This window comes from Cnephaeus nilssonii (genome assembly GCF_951640355.1).
Source record: "Cnephaeus nilssonii genome assembly, chromosome: 18".
Lineage (NCBI taxonomy): Eukaryota > Metazoa > Chordata > Mammalia > Chiroptera > Vespertilionidae > Cnephaeus > Cnephaeus nilssonii.
In genome coordinates, this window is record NC_137089.1 from 13849878 (window position 1) to 13862567 (window position 12690).

The following is a 12690-nucleotide window of genomic DNA, read 5'->3' on the forward strand; positions in this document are numbered from 1 at the left end:
GAGAATGAGTCCCAGGAGAGATGCCTGGAAGGAGCCTGGGAGCTCTGGGAATGGGCAGGAGGGCCGCAGAGGAGGGTGGGAGGTTCTGAAAACAGGGGTGAACATTTTGTTTGGCTGACCCCACCTCTGAGGCCCCCAGCTCAGGCGAGGCAAATGGAAGGTACATAATTCTCTTGATTTGAGAAAACGCTATTTTGATCTGGTGTGAGAGTTGGAGGCATGGAGGGTGGTAGCAGGTGGGCATCAAGTGCTGAGGGCCATGAGCACTGTGAGGCCACAAAAGACGAAAGACAGAATCCTTGCCCTCAAAGAGCTTATAGCCTCTCTGGAGAGAGAAAATATCCCTAGCAAACAACGGGTGAATAAGATAAGACAGGAATGACCACGCACAAAACACCGGTATAATAGAAAACCCAGGAAAAGGAGAGCTCCGTGGGGGAGACAGGAGGTGGTGTCGCTTCACTGGGGGCACAGGGCCCCAAGAATAGTACCAAAGAGAGAGATGGAAGGAGTAGGCCGGTGAATGTCTGCCAGGCCAAGGGAAGACCCACATGACTACAACCTACTACTACCAAAGCACTCCCAAACAAGGAGTCCCACATTTGGATTTAATCAGCATGATGCAAATTAACGCTAGGATGGTGCAGAAACAAATGCATGCAGTAATAAGCCCAGAATATCAGTGACCGGTGGAAGTACCAGATTTATCTATTAAGACACATGGCAAGTAGACGTGATGAAGCCAATTAGGCAAATGTAAACCCCTCAGCTATCTCTGTGGGAAAGAGATCTGATGACCAGCCTGGGCCAGCAACCTTGGAAAAGTCCAAGACTTTCCACTGGATTCAGTTCTGATAAAGAACCGCTTTATCCTGTGACCTTCCAACCAGAGACAAATGCTCCTCTTCCGGGCTTTCGCTTAATACTCCCTTCTCAGGCGGGAAAGGTTATTTCTATTTGCTCTAACTTATTTTGTATTTTCATAAAAGATCCCTTTATTTAATTCTTACAAAGAAAACAACTGCAAGGAAGAAAGGAAGGAAGCAAGCAAGCTTTGACCTTTATTTGCTAAATGAGTTATTTCAGCAAGGCTACAGGTGATTATGTTCTCACCATTCCGAATAACCACCCTTTGTCCCCGCTGGCACAAGGGAAACCAACGACTACAGCCTCAGGCTTAGTCACGAGTGAGCAGAAAGAAGAAAATCACATGCAGGAAGACTTGAAAGAGAGGTGAAGGGCGAGGGAGGAGGACCCACAAGAAATCCTTCCTCCTCATTTCTTAATTGAATTCTATTCCCAGCATATATGTCATTTCAACTTTTGGCTGCTAATGAGTTACGTTTCCACAAGTCGCCTGTTTTCTCCCAGGTGGCTGCGCATCTGAGACATGAACGGCGAAGGTCTGCGGTTTGGTCTGCTAATAGGTTTGCAGTAACCTCCATGGAGACGCACAGAGACAGTGATCGCATTATCCAAGCCCACAATTAGGCACAGACTTTGTCTAACAAAGGATGCTTGTGCTTTACTTCCAGATGCACACAGCCACTTGGCTAACGGAGATCCGACGCCTAAGTGTCAGGATTTCCGGGACATTCTGGTGTTCAAAGAAGCAATGAGAAAAAGAAAAAAAAATTGAACTCATAAGAATCTGGGAGATGATTCCAATACTGGATCAAAATGACAGTACCAGTATTTTTGCATTTAATATTTTACAAGAAAAGGATTCACAATCCATAAAAAGAAATTGGTGAAGATGAATATTTAAGACACTTAAAATATACAGATTTGTTAACATCATGTAAAATGCAAGAAATACAGCCTAAATATTATCATCCTATTAATAATTATTAGTAGACAGAATTTTAAAACGTAAGTATTAAAAAATTCAACAATCTCAAAAATGAAAAAAATTGTCATGAAAAGCAGACCATTTTATCTGAACTTTTGTAGAGATTTCTTAAAGTGCATAAACTTTGTTGCCATCGAATTGAGAACACATTTCTGTGCAACTTTTTTCACTGCTAAAAAGAAAAGGCCCTGGTCAGGAAAAGGCCCTCGTCAGGTGATGTATTTATGAGCTATCTCCAAATATTTTTCTCTGATTTCTTCATCTTCAAATAATCAGAGCTCTCATCTGATAACTTTGAGGAGGAGTATTTTTAAACTTTGAGGAGTATAATTTTGTGTTGGGGGAGGGAGGAAGGAGGGGAAATTAAATCAATTTATTTACCTCGAGCTTTAGTCTGACTGAAAGCAAGAAGCAAGCACTTTCTATTTGTCCTCCTCCTCTCCAGTTTGCTCATCTCTGGTGGAGATCCCGATACCCCGCTGCCCGTATCTGTTTAAACCTCTCCTGTTGTCGTGGGTACACGCTAAGGGGATCCCCAGTCAGTCACACCCTCATATAGTACCCTCCCGTGAGGCAGGCACAACCCCTGAGTTGTGTCTAGCCACTGGAATACAGCAATGCCAAAAGGCCAGAGCTCCCTTGACTAGGTTACATTCCGCAAGACTCCATCTGAGCAGCCTGGAGTAAGAGAGTCTCCTGCTGGCTTGACTCTGCCGCGTTGTGGCAGGGCCTGTGAGAAGCAAGTGGCCACGTGGAAAGCAATGTGAACACTATCTAGGAGATGAGAGAGCCCCAGGAGACGGCCAGCAAAAGAGCAGGGCACCTCAGTCCTACAACCCCGCCTTAAATCTGCCAACAACCACGTGTTCTTGGAAGAAAAGAAACCCAAGGTTCAAGGAGGAACACAGCCCAGACAAAATCTTGACTCCATCTCTTCGCGATCCTAAGGAGAGGCTCCAGCTAAGCTGCACCCAGATTCCTGGTCCGAAGGATCTGCGGGATAATAATTACCTGCTCTTTCAAGCCACTCAATTCATGGTAAGTTGTTATGCTGCAATATATCACTAATGCACATGTCATCAGCCACTTTGAACTCCAATAACAATTATTCTTGCAAAAAAATGTTGTGTTGCCCTGGCCGGTGTTGCTCAATGGTTAGAGCGTAGGCCCGCACACCAGAGGGTCTTGGGTTCGATTCCCTGTCAGGGGCACATACCTAAATTGCAGGTTCAATCTCCATGTTGGGCGTGTGCAGGGAGGCAACCAAAAGATGTCTGTGTCTGCCTCACATCTATGTTTCTCTTTCTCTCTCTCTCTCTCTCTCTCCCCCGTCCCTCTCACACTCTCACTTAAAAATCAATAGAAAAAATATCCTCGAGTGAGGATAAAAAAATAAGTTTTGTGTTGCCAGTTGTCATATTCTTCCTCCTTTTGAGGACTATAGAAACATAGCAGAATGCTTTATCGACATGCACACCTTTATCAAAACTTCAATGCAGAATATAATTACCCATGCATGAGTCTCAAAACAGAAATGAGTTCAACAATTTTCAGGATACTAGTATTTAATTGGTGCTTGAAAATTGGAGAGTACGCCTCCAAACCAGTTTTTTCATGTTTGGGTACTTCATTATTTTTAAATAAGCTTTTGCTTTTGAAACAATTTGAGGTTTACAGAATTATTGTGAAGACAGTACCGAGTTCCTGCACCCCCACTCCCAGTTTCCACAGTTAATAATATCATACATTAGCATAGTACATTTTTCACAATTAATGAACCAACAGTGATATATTATTATCAACTAAACTCCATACTTTATTCCTATTTCCCTGTTTTTTATCTGTTTTTCCTGTTCCAGTATCTCATCCAGAATACCGCATAACACTTAGCTATCATGTCACCTGAGCTTGGTTGTAACAACTTCTTAGACTTCCTTTGTTTTTGATGACCTTGACAGTTTTGAGGACTACTGGCCAAATAGGATTTATGGGATGTCCCTCTGTTGGAATTTGTCTTATGTTCTTCTAGTGATTAGACCGGAGTTATGTGTTTTGAAGAGAAAGCCCACAGAGGCAAAGCACCATTCTCATCACACCATATGAAATGTACCTGCTTTCAATACAAGGTAGCACTGTTGATGTTGACCTTGGTCACCTGGTTTGAGGTCATATTTGTCAGGTTTCCTATTGTAAGGTACCCTTTTCCCCCCTCTCTTTCCATACTGTGCTCCTCGGAGGAGAGTCACTATGTGCAGCCCCACTGGGAGTCAGGCTTTACCTCCTAAAAAGCAGAGCATTCCACATACATGGCTTTGAATTCTGCATGGGAGAGTTCTCTAGTCTCCTCAAATACTTTTCCAACAGTTTACTGATATCAGTACAGTTACTATTTCATACTTTGGGTTAATCCCAATACTAATTTATTTTGTTGCTCAAATTGTTCCACCTTTGGCCACTGGGGGCACTTTCTCTCCTTTGGACACACATTGCGTCCCACCCACCATTGGGAGGTAAGCTGTTTTGTTTTTTCTTTTAGCACTTCCTTGCTTTCTGGCACTATAAACTGTTCCAGGCTAATTTTGCATATTTCTTGTCATAGTCTTAAATCAACCATTTCTCCAAAGGATTCTGGTTCCTTTTATTAGGAAATAGTCATTGGAAGCCAATATTTGGGTGGTAGATGTGTTTATTGCTACTGGAGTGTCATTGTTTCTAGGTCAGACCAGTTTTTCAATCTCTTAATATGAGACGTTGGAGTATCCCTGTATGCTTAATTTATTTTCATTTAGTCAACAAACATTTTTACAGACCTCATTATGTGCCAGGTATTTAATATTTTGAAAATATTAACTCATCTAATCCTTGTAATAACCTCATAACAACTATTATTAGCCCCATTTTATAGACAGAAAAACAGAGGCACTGAGAGGCTTTGACATGCCCCCAAATCATGCAGCTAGTAAGTGGAAGGCCAGGAATTGGTCCCAAGCATCTCCAGATTTGGGCACTAACCATTCTAACACATTGCCTCACAGTGGTGAGGAGCTCACAGAGCATAAAATTGATGTCATTTAAGATACTTCTTGGGCTGTGGCCCAATTTAAAATAAAGGAAGAGGCTGTTGCAATGTGCCTCTTGAGAGGACTCTGGAAAGCTGCCCAGTATGAAGCTGGTATATACGCGATGACAGATGATGCCTAGAATTAGTGGGGTGCTCACATTGTAAAGTATAAAAATGTCGAATCGCTATATCATACACCTGAAACTAATATAACCAATGTAAGATTGCGTACTAAGTATACTTAAATAAAAAATAAATTAACAAAATTAAAAATGAAAACCATTCCACTCAGTGGCTGCAAATATACTTTGTTATACTCAAGGGTGATGGGCGGTGCCTTATTTATTTCATTTCTACCCATTTTCCTTCCCACAAAAATTAAAGAGGGGCTTTCCTATCTTTCCCTACCCATGAAACTCCCATTCATTATGCAAATATCTGAATGAAATTCTCTCTTGTGAAAACCACTGAACGAAACTGCGATTTCTGTCGACAACCAATTGAAAGAAAAATTAAAATGTGCACTTACTTTTGACTGTCACGAGTGGATGGTTCCAGGAGACCAAAGTTGAGATGATCTAAAAGAAAACAGCAAAACAACGCCGCTGAATGCAAATATGTGACTGGGCTGTTTGTAAGGCCCTCATCCCCACTTCTTTTAGTGGCAGCGCGCCACGTCCTATGACGTGGGCTTAGTTGTCAGTCACACCTTAGGGAAAGGGAGTGCAGGTGGGGTGGAGATGGGGCTCCGTAGAAAGGACTCACCTAGAAAAAGAAGGAAGGCTTTTTTATATACTTATGGAACCCGACTATATTGATTGACTTCTTACCGGTATTTGTAAACTCCTTGGAAGAGGACAAAGATCCAACAGGAAGGAACGTGGGCCTTCGTTTGTCAGTGCAGAGCGAGCACCAAACGAGCTGCCTTCGAGCTGTGCCAAAGCTAAGGGGCATTCCAGAAAGAATTAGCAGGCCAAGTGCCTTAATGCAACAATAAGAAATCACAATGACATAGGTCAGTGAATGGGAATAGTGTATTGGTTTGATTCACAGGTCAGAAGAAAGAGATGATAAAAGGGTTGGTCTGTGAGGAGCCTCCCCAGACGTATGATTGAGAAGGCTTCTAGGAAGGGGGGGGGGGGTTAATCTATCAATGGCAACATCAATGGACGTGGGGAGGGGGATTCTGTTTCTGGCATTTATAACCGCTCTTTGAGAGAAGTACATTTTGGTGCCTCTGGGAGCACCAGTCTAGACAATCTAATTAGCTTATCTAACACAGTTTTAAAACTATCAGCAGGGTCAAAGCCCTCTTGGAAAACCTGTTTAAAAAAAAACAAAAACAATCTCAACTCATATCATTGAATTCTTAAATATCAGAGTGTCACTTTTACTAGAAATAAAATATCAAGAAATGTGCAATTGTTTGGGTTTTTTAATATCCTCCCTTTTTATTAACAAAAGTCAATTGTAGTAATTCAAGGAGAAAAGGTATTCCAACTGTTAGAAAAAAAGGTAATATTGTACCGATTTCTGGGTACTTGATGATGGGCCAATCACTGCAAAACGCATCCTAGTCCATACATCAAGGATTCATCTTCCTCTAAGCATTTAACAGAGAACTGAATAGAACGAGGACCTACTCATAATAACCTGTACATTTTTATAACCATGGATATTTAGAAAAGATTTTGGCTTGATAAAATGTAATCTTTCCAGGCATGATTTTTAGCTGGAAAAAAAATCTGTGAAAGGAAAGTTACATATTTTCCTCTATCTCATAGTTACTGTATGTTGACAAATAAACATATCACAACTTGAAATGTGATATTTTAGGGTTTTTTCATTGTTGATATAGGGAATCAAGTCAAAGTGAATTCAAAGCGTTTTACATTTTAAAGTATATTTACCAGTAATTCTGTTTCGGACTTTCAGATTTTATTGGAAAGAAAAAAAAAAGCAAGCAGGTGCTTGGTTAACATGGCAAGTTGAATAAATGAGCCATTACTAGAGCTGACGTGACACAGGACCCCAGTGGCTTTCTCTCGTATCTGAGTGGACAGGCCATCGGAGACCAAGCTTGCTAGACGGCATCTAGGTCAACCGGGTGAGACCAGGGGAAGACATCACATGGGAAGTACTAAAGCTCTGTCAGCTCTCTATGCCATTGGGCAAGTTCCATGGATCTGCTCTCAGAAGTACATTGAAACACAACCCATCTTACCTATTTTTTTCTCAGAGATTAGGCACGGACATGGGGGAATGCAGGTATAAATAATCGGCAGTGTATATTCTGTTGCTTATTCAGGAGTGGGCAAACGTAGGTTGGTAGTTGTGAGTACACAAGACACAGAGTTTATTCTTGTATTACTATTTACTTATTATTGTATTATTTATTTGTACAACTGGAAGCCTACTTTTGCACACCCCATATAATAGCTGCATGCATTGAAACACATGCATAAAATCAATTTTGTAGATTTTGTTCATATCTTGATAATTAAAATAACCATTTCCAGGAGACAGAGGATACAGTAGAAAGAACACAGGAGTGAGCTTGCGGCGTTCTGGGTCTCATCTGAACTCAGCCATTAGGTAGCAGTGGGCTGGCGCTGGAGCAGTCTCCTTACATCACTAAGTCTCTACACCCAGCCTGGGCGGGTCCTCGCCCTAAAAGCCCTTACTTTTCCCTGACAATCTTTATCAGGAAGTTTATGATTTTTGAACAAATAAATAAATACAGCTGGCCAAATTTGCTTTTTCAGAAACCTATAGTGAACCCCCTTTTAAGGGTGACAGTACTTAAAATAGCTACTATAAATTATTTTATTTGTATATATATATATATATATATATATATATATATATATATATATATATACAAATTTGTATATATATATATACAAATTATTTTATTTGTATATATATATACAAATTTGAAGGTTTATAGTATGAAAGTCTAAAAACTTTGGATAAAAACTGCTTTGAATAGTTTTAAATGTTATATGAAGATACCGTATAGTTACCAATACCATTTCACAACTACTTGTAATTATTCTATCAGTCAGCCACACCATCCCTTCATGTCAATAATGAATGAAATGGTTTCTTCTGGTCTCTATTATTTTACCCCAAACTTGGCATTTTCACTGAGCAGCACATTCTGACAAGAACTCTATAGCTCTTTAGATTTCATTTTAATTTAATAAGTCTGGCCATTTGAATTCCAGAATCCAGCCCCAACTTTCCTCAGGAAGTGGAAAAGGCTGAATATTTATTCATCTGGGGGGGGGGGCGAGGAGAGAGGGAGGAGGGTATGTACCATGCTCCAAAGCACAATTAACTGGAAACAGATGATATTCATCCTCTCAGGGGCGTTTAGCATAAGCTAAATATACTCACAACACAGCTGACCATTTCTAAACACAGCTCCCTCGGCAACCATAGAGCCTCACTGAGGGCAGCCCATTCATTGGTCTGCAGTGAAAGTCATGAATGAAGAAGGTGGGGTGGTGGCCATGTCTGAACATACCCCGCAATCACCACTGCTCCGATTCGCACAGATATTTAATAAAAACAATTAAAAGCATTCTGTTGTCCTGTTTTCTAGTTTCCGGTTCAGTACTTGACAGAGGATCAGTGTAGTTCTGTCCTCTTAGCATTTTCACTGAGCAGCACTTTCTGAAGGACTCTATAGCTCTCTACATTTCATTTTAATTTGATTTAATAAGTAAATACGGGCAGTAGGTATGGAGGGAGCAGATGTAGTAGGATTCCAGCTTCTCTGAGTAACATGGCTATTGCCCCTGTTACTCATAGCACAACCTCTCTTGGGCTGGACGCTGTTCTGAGCTTCCTTCAGAGGCTATGATTCATTCTGTCTGTTGCCATGATTCAAGTGGAGAGGAATGGATATTTTCCTCATGTCTTTCCCAGAGCTGGTCTTAAATGCAGAAGGCATGTTATGACAAAATAAAAACAGCAACAACACAAAGAAACCAACCTGATTACAGGGAAGAGAAATGGGCTAAACTGGAGTTATATAAATGTCTTACTTAGCCTATTGGTCAGTCAACAACATTGACAGAGAATCCACAAGGGCAGAGCCCACACGGAATTCTCCCCTCTGTCCAGGCCACCTGCCATGTCCCTCTTGGGAGAATGGCTGCCTGGCTCAGAAGCAGACAAATACAGTCATCCAATGGCCATACAATAAGGGCTGTGTTTATTCATTCATCCAACAAACATTTATTCAGCATCTACCATGAGGCAGCGGTGAGGACTAGAAATGAATGACAGGATTCACCTTTGAGGTGCTCACTCCTGGAGGTGGGAAGGAAGCCAGCTAGTCATTTATGAGAGGCAAATAAACAAGTAAAGTAATCAAACGTGAACAGTTTACTCAGGGATGTAATATACAGCACAGGGAAGAGAGTCAATAACATCGTAATAATTATGCATGGTGACAGATGGTTACTAGACTTATGGCGGCGACCACTTTATAAGGCACATCAATATTAAAACACTATAGTGTATATCTGAAACTAATATAAAATTGTATTTCAATTATAATTAAAAGTACATTTTTAAAATATATTTTTATTGATTTCAGAGAGGAAGGGAGAAGGGAGAGATAGAAACATCAGTGATGAGAGAGAATCATTGATCGGCTGCCTCCTGCACACCCCCTACTGGGGATCGAGCCTGCAACCCAGTCATATGCCCTTGACTGGAATCAAACCTGGGACCCTTCAGTCCTCAGGCCAATGCTCTATTCACTGAGCCAAACCAGCTAGGGCTAAAAGTACATTTTTAAAGGATGGGAACAGAAAGCTAGACTCATGTAACCACAAATATCCAATCTGACCAATATGCTCACATCCTGCTCTTTCCTTGTCCCTGTCTCATGGTTTTCCTCATGAGCACGTGCTCATGAGAACTATTGCCACTTGATGTCATATAATTATTTGTTTATGTTTAGTTGCCTGTCCCTCTCTATAGAAAGTAAGTGCTTAAAGACATGGGGTTTCTTTGGTTCACGGAGGTAAACCTCCCCCAGAACAGAACATCACGCCTAGTAGCTGCTCAATAAATATTTGCTGACTGAATGTATGAGTCAATAAACATTAGAGAAGTCACTTAATAAACGGAATGATTCTCTCAAAAGATAGGAGGAAATGATGTTTGGTAATTACAAAAGGCAATTCAATTTTGATGAAGTCATTGAAAAGCCAGTCGAGGGTAATTTTCTTGGCAGGTCCTCAGGAGTATCTAGCATTAGGTCTGTGAAGTACAGGTAGTTTTGTCTGCTTAGCATCCTGTCCTCATGCACCTGGCTCCAGGTGGCTTTGGGGAGGCAGCCAATCCCAGACATCTGCTCCCCTGACCCCAGGGCAGGGCCCAAACCCAAGCTGGGCCAGCTGATTCTCACCCCCCACCTGGCATTTAAACCCGAGCCACTGTGCTATCCAGAAGGATGGTTCACACGTTCCTGCCTCTGAGACCCCCCAATTGTCCTGATTCCCATTTCCCCCAAGTCCTGTTTGGCCAGCTCTTCCCTCAGCTCTTTAAGCTATTAATATCTTTCCAACAAACATTTGTTTCTGGCTCCAGTAGTCTCCGTTTATTTCTGTTGATTACATCCAAAGCTCTCTATGACCACAGGGGCTGATTAAAAGATGAATGCAGCTTGGAAGTACTCACAATAAAAAATATTTTATTGAACATTAACCATGTGCAGGTACTGAGCTAACCTCTGTATAGGAGTTATCCAATTTAATCATTAGAGCCATCTTCCATGAATGCCTGTCACATCAAGGCTTCCAGACGGTAAACAACATGCCCAAAGCTCCCAACCTGCCAGAGGCAGAGCCATCATGTGGTATTATTCGTTTTCTATTACCTAGAAGCCTGTCAAAGAAGTTTCGAATTAAAGATCCCAAAACTAAGAAAGGAGATGTGGAAGCAGATAGACTAGAGACATAAGTGAGAATAGTTAAGGAAGCTTAAGACAAAGGAGTGAATTCTACATCAAAGAGGCAAAAGGAATAATAATAATACTAGTAATTAGACAAAATGTTGTGAAAACTACAAGGTTAAAAAATAGAAGTAGGTAAAGAATTTCAGACAACTAAGATATAATGATAACACAGGAGACAGAACAATGTTATAAAAAACACAGTTTCCCCAGTAACCCCTAAATTTAGCAAACATCCCCCAAGCACTGACCGAGGGGGACAGGATTACGATGACATAATAGCGTAACTTAATATCAATAAACACAAAAATTAAAATTGAGTTTAAGTATGACACTAAAATGTTCTTTTCATGAAACTAAGCAGCCAGATAATATCTTGCATGAAACTAAAGAGTTTGAAGTCCACAACAGATAACATGTGATTAAAATAGTAAAGGAAAATAAAATACAGGAAGGAATGATTAGTGGTGTCTAATGCTGTTTAAAAAACTCCTGTGATAAATGAGAACTGATCTCCGGAGTTAGCAGCACAAAAGTCACTGGTGAGCTTGGTTTTGGTGGAGTAGTGAGGATGAAATTCTGAGAGGAGTGGAGGAAGTAGAGGCCCCTCTTTTGAATGGAGAAACTGGGCTATAGCTTGTAGGATCACAAGACTCCTTTTCCCTAAGATGAAAGATATTATACTACGTTTGCAAGATGATGGAAATGATTTAGAAAAGAGAGGAAAATTGGTGAAGCAGGAGTAATTAGGGGTCTATTGTAGGAGCCCAGTTTTGAGCAAGAAAGAATATGGGATGCAGGGCATGGGAATGCTGGCTTTAATTAGGAGCAGGAATAGATCATTCATCTCAGCTAACAAGAGGGAAGGAAGAGTGTATAGGTCCTGAGTCAAGTAGGTGATGAGGTTTTGTAATAGGAATGTACAGATAGTCTTTTCTGATCACTTGCCTTATCTCAGTGAGGGAAGCAGGATCATCAGTTGAGAGTGCAGAGAGGGTTGTTTTGAGGTTTGAAAAAGAAAAAAGGAAGAGGGGTAAAAAAAAAAAATCTAGGAGAGTGAGAGAGTGAAATGACGAGGGTAAGTGGTAGGATTCCAGATGACACTTTCTAGTTAGGTTCTCAGTCATGATTTTCAGCAAGACCACTTGAAAACCATGGTTGCATGGTTTTCTCCAGCCACAGCCAGTCTCTCTTAGGTTGAAGCAGGGTTGGGCCTTGTGGGGTGAAATATGTGAAGGGTTTAAAGGATCGTGCAAAGTAAGGGTTACTAGAACGGACAACGGAGGGGAGAGAGGAAATGATAGGCATGAAGAGCAGCTGAAAGTTGGTCAAGCCAGTGGATCAGAGGTCTTAGTGAGCAAAAATGTGGCAGTGGGGCTCTCGGGGGATAATTTAGCAATAGGGAAGATAATTGCCAGAAAGTAGAATGCTAGAGACAATTATGGAAGATATGTTGTTAGTAGTAAGGACCAAGTCCAGAGTAGGGGTTCTTAACCTTGCCTATCCGTTAGAATTGCTTGAGGACAAAAAACAAAAGCAAAATGAAACAAAACTATACTTACGTCTTTCTCAAAACAAACTGAATCAAAATCTCTTAGGTGTGGCCTGGACATTAGTATGCTTTTATCTGTTTCTTTGTTAACCAGTTCCCCAGGAGATTCTAATAGGCAGCTGAGGTTGACAACCATGGTCTAGGGTAGGTTGACCTTAAAAATCTACCATGACATAGTGCGTATGACTCAGATTAGCATCAGGTCAGCTAAAACTCCACATCTCTTCCATACAAACTGCCATAGAAAC

The 12690-nt window shown here is 41.0% G+C and overlaps 1 protein-coding gene across 7 annotated transcripts in view; it reads right to left on the reverse strand.

The window, feature by feature from the left end:
- The window catches only part of NCALD (neurocalcin delta), a 317544-nt gene that overhangs the window by 161581 nt on the left and 143273 nt on the right, over positions 1-12690 (reverse strand). For all 7 annotated transcript variants that reach the window (XR_013814971.1, XM_079796605.1, XM_079796610.1 and 4 more), the window contains exon 3: positions 5443-5491. The gene's annotated coding sequence lies outside the window, so the exon portion shown is untranslated. The remainder of the gene's footprint in view (positions 1-5442; positions 5492-12690) is intronic.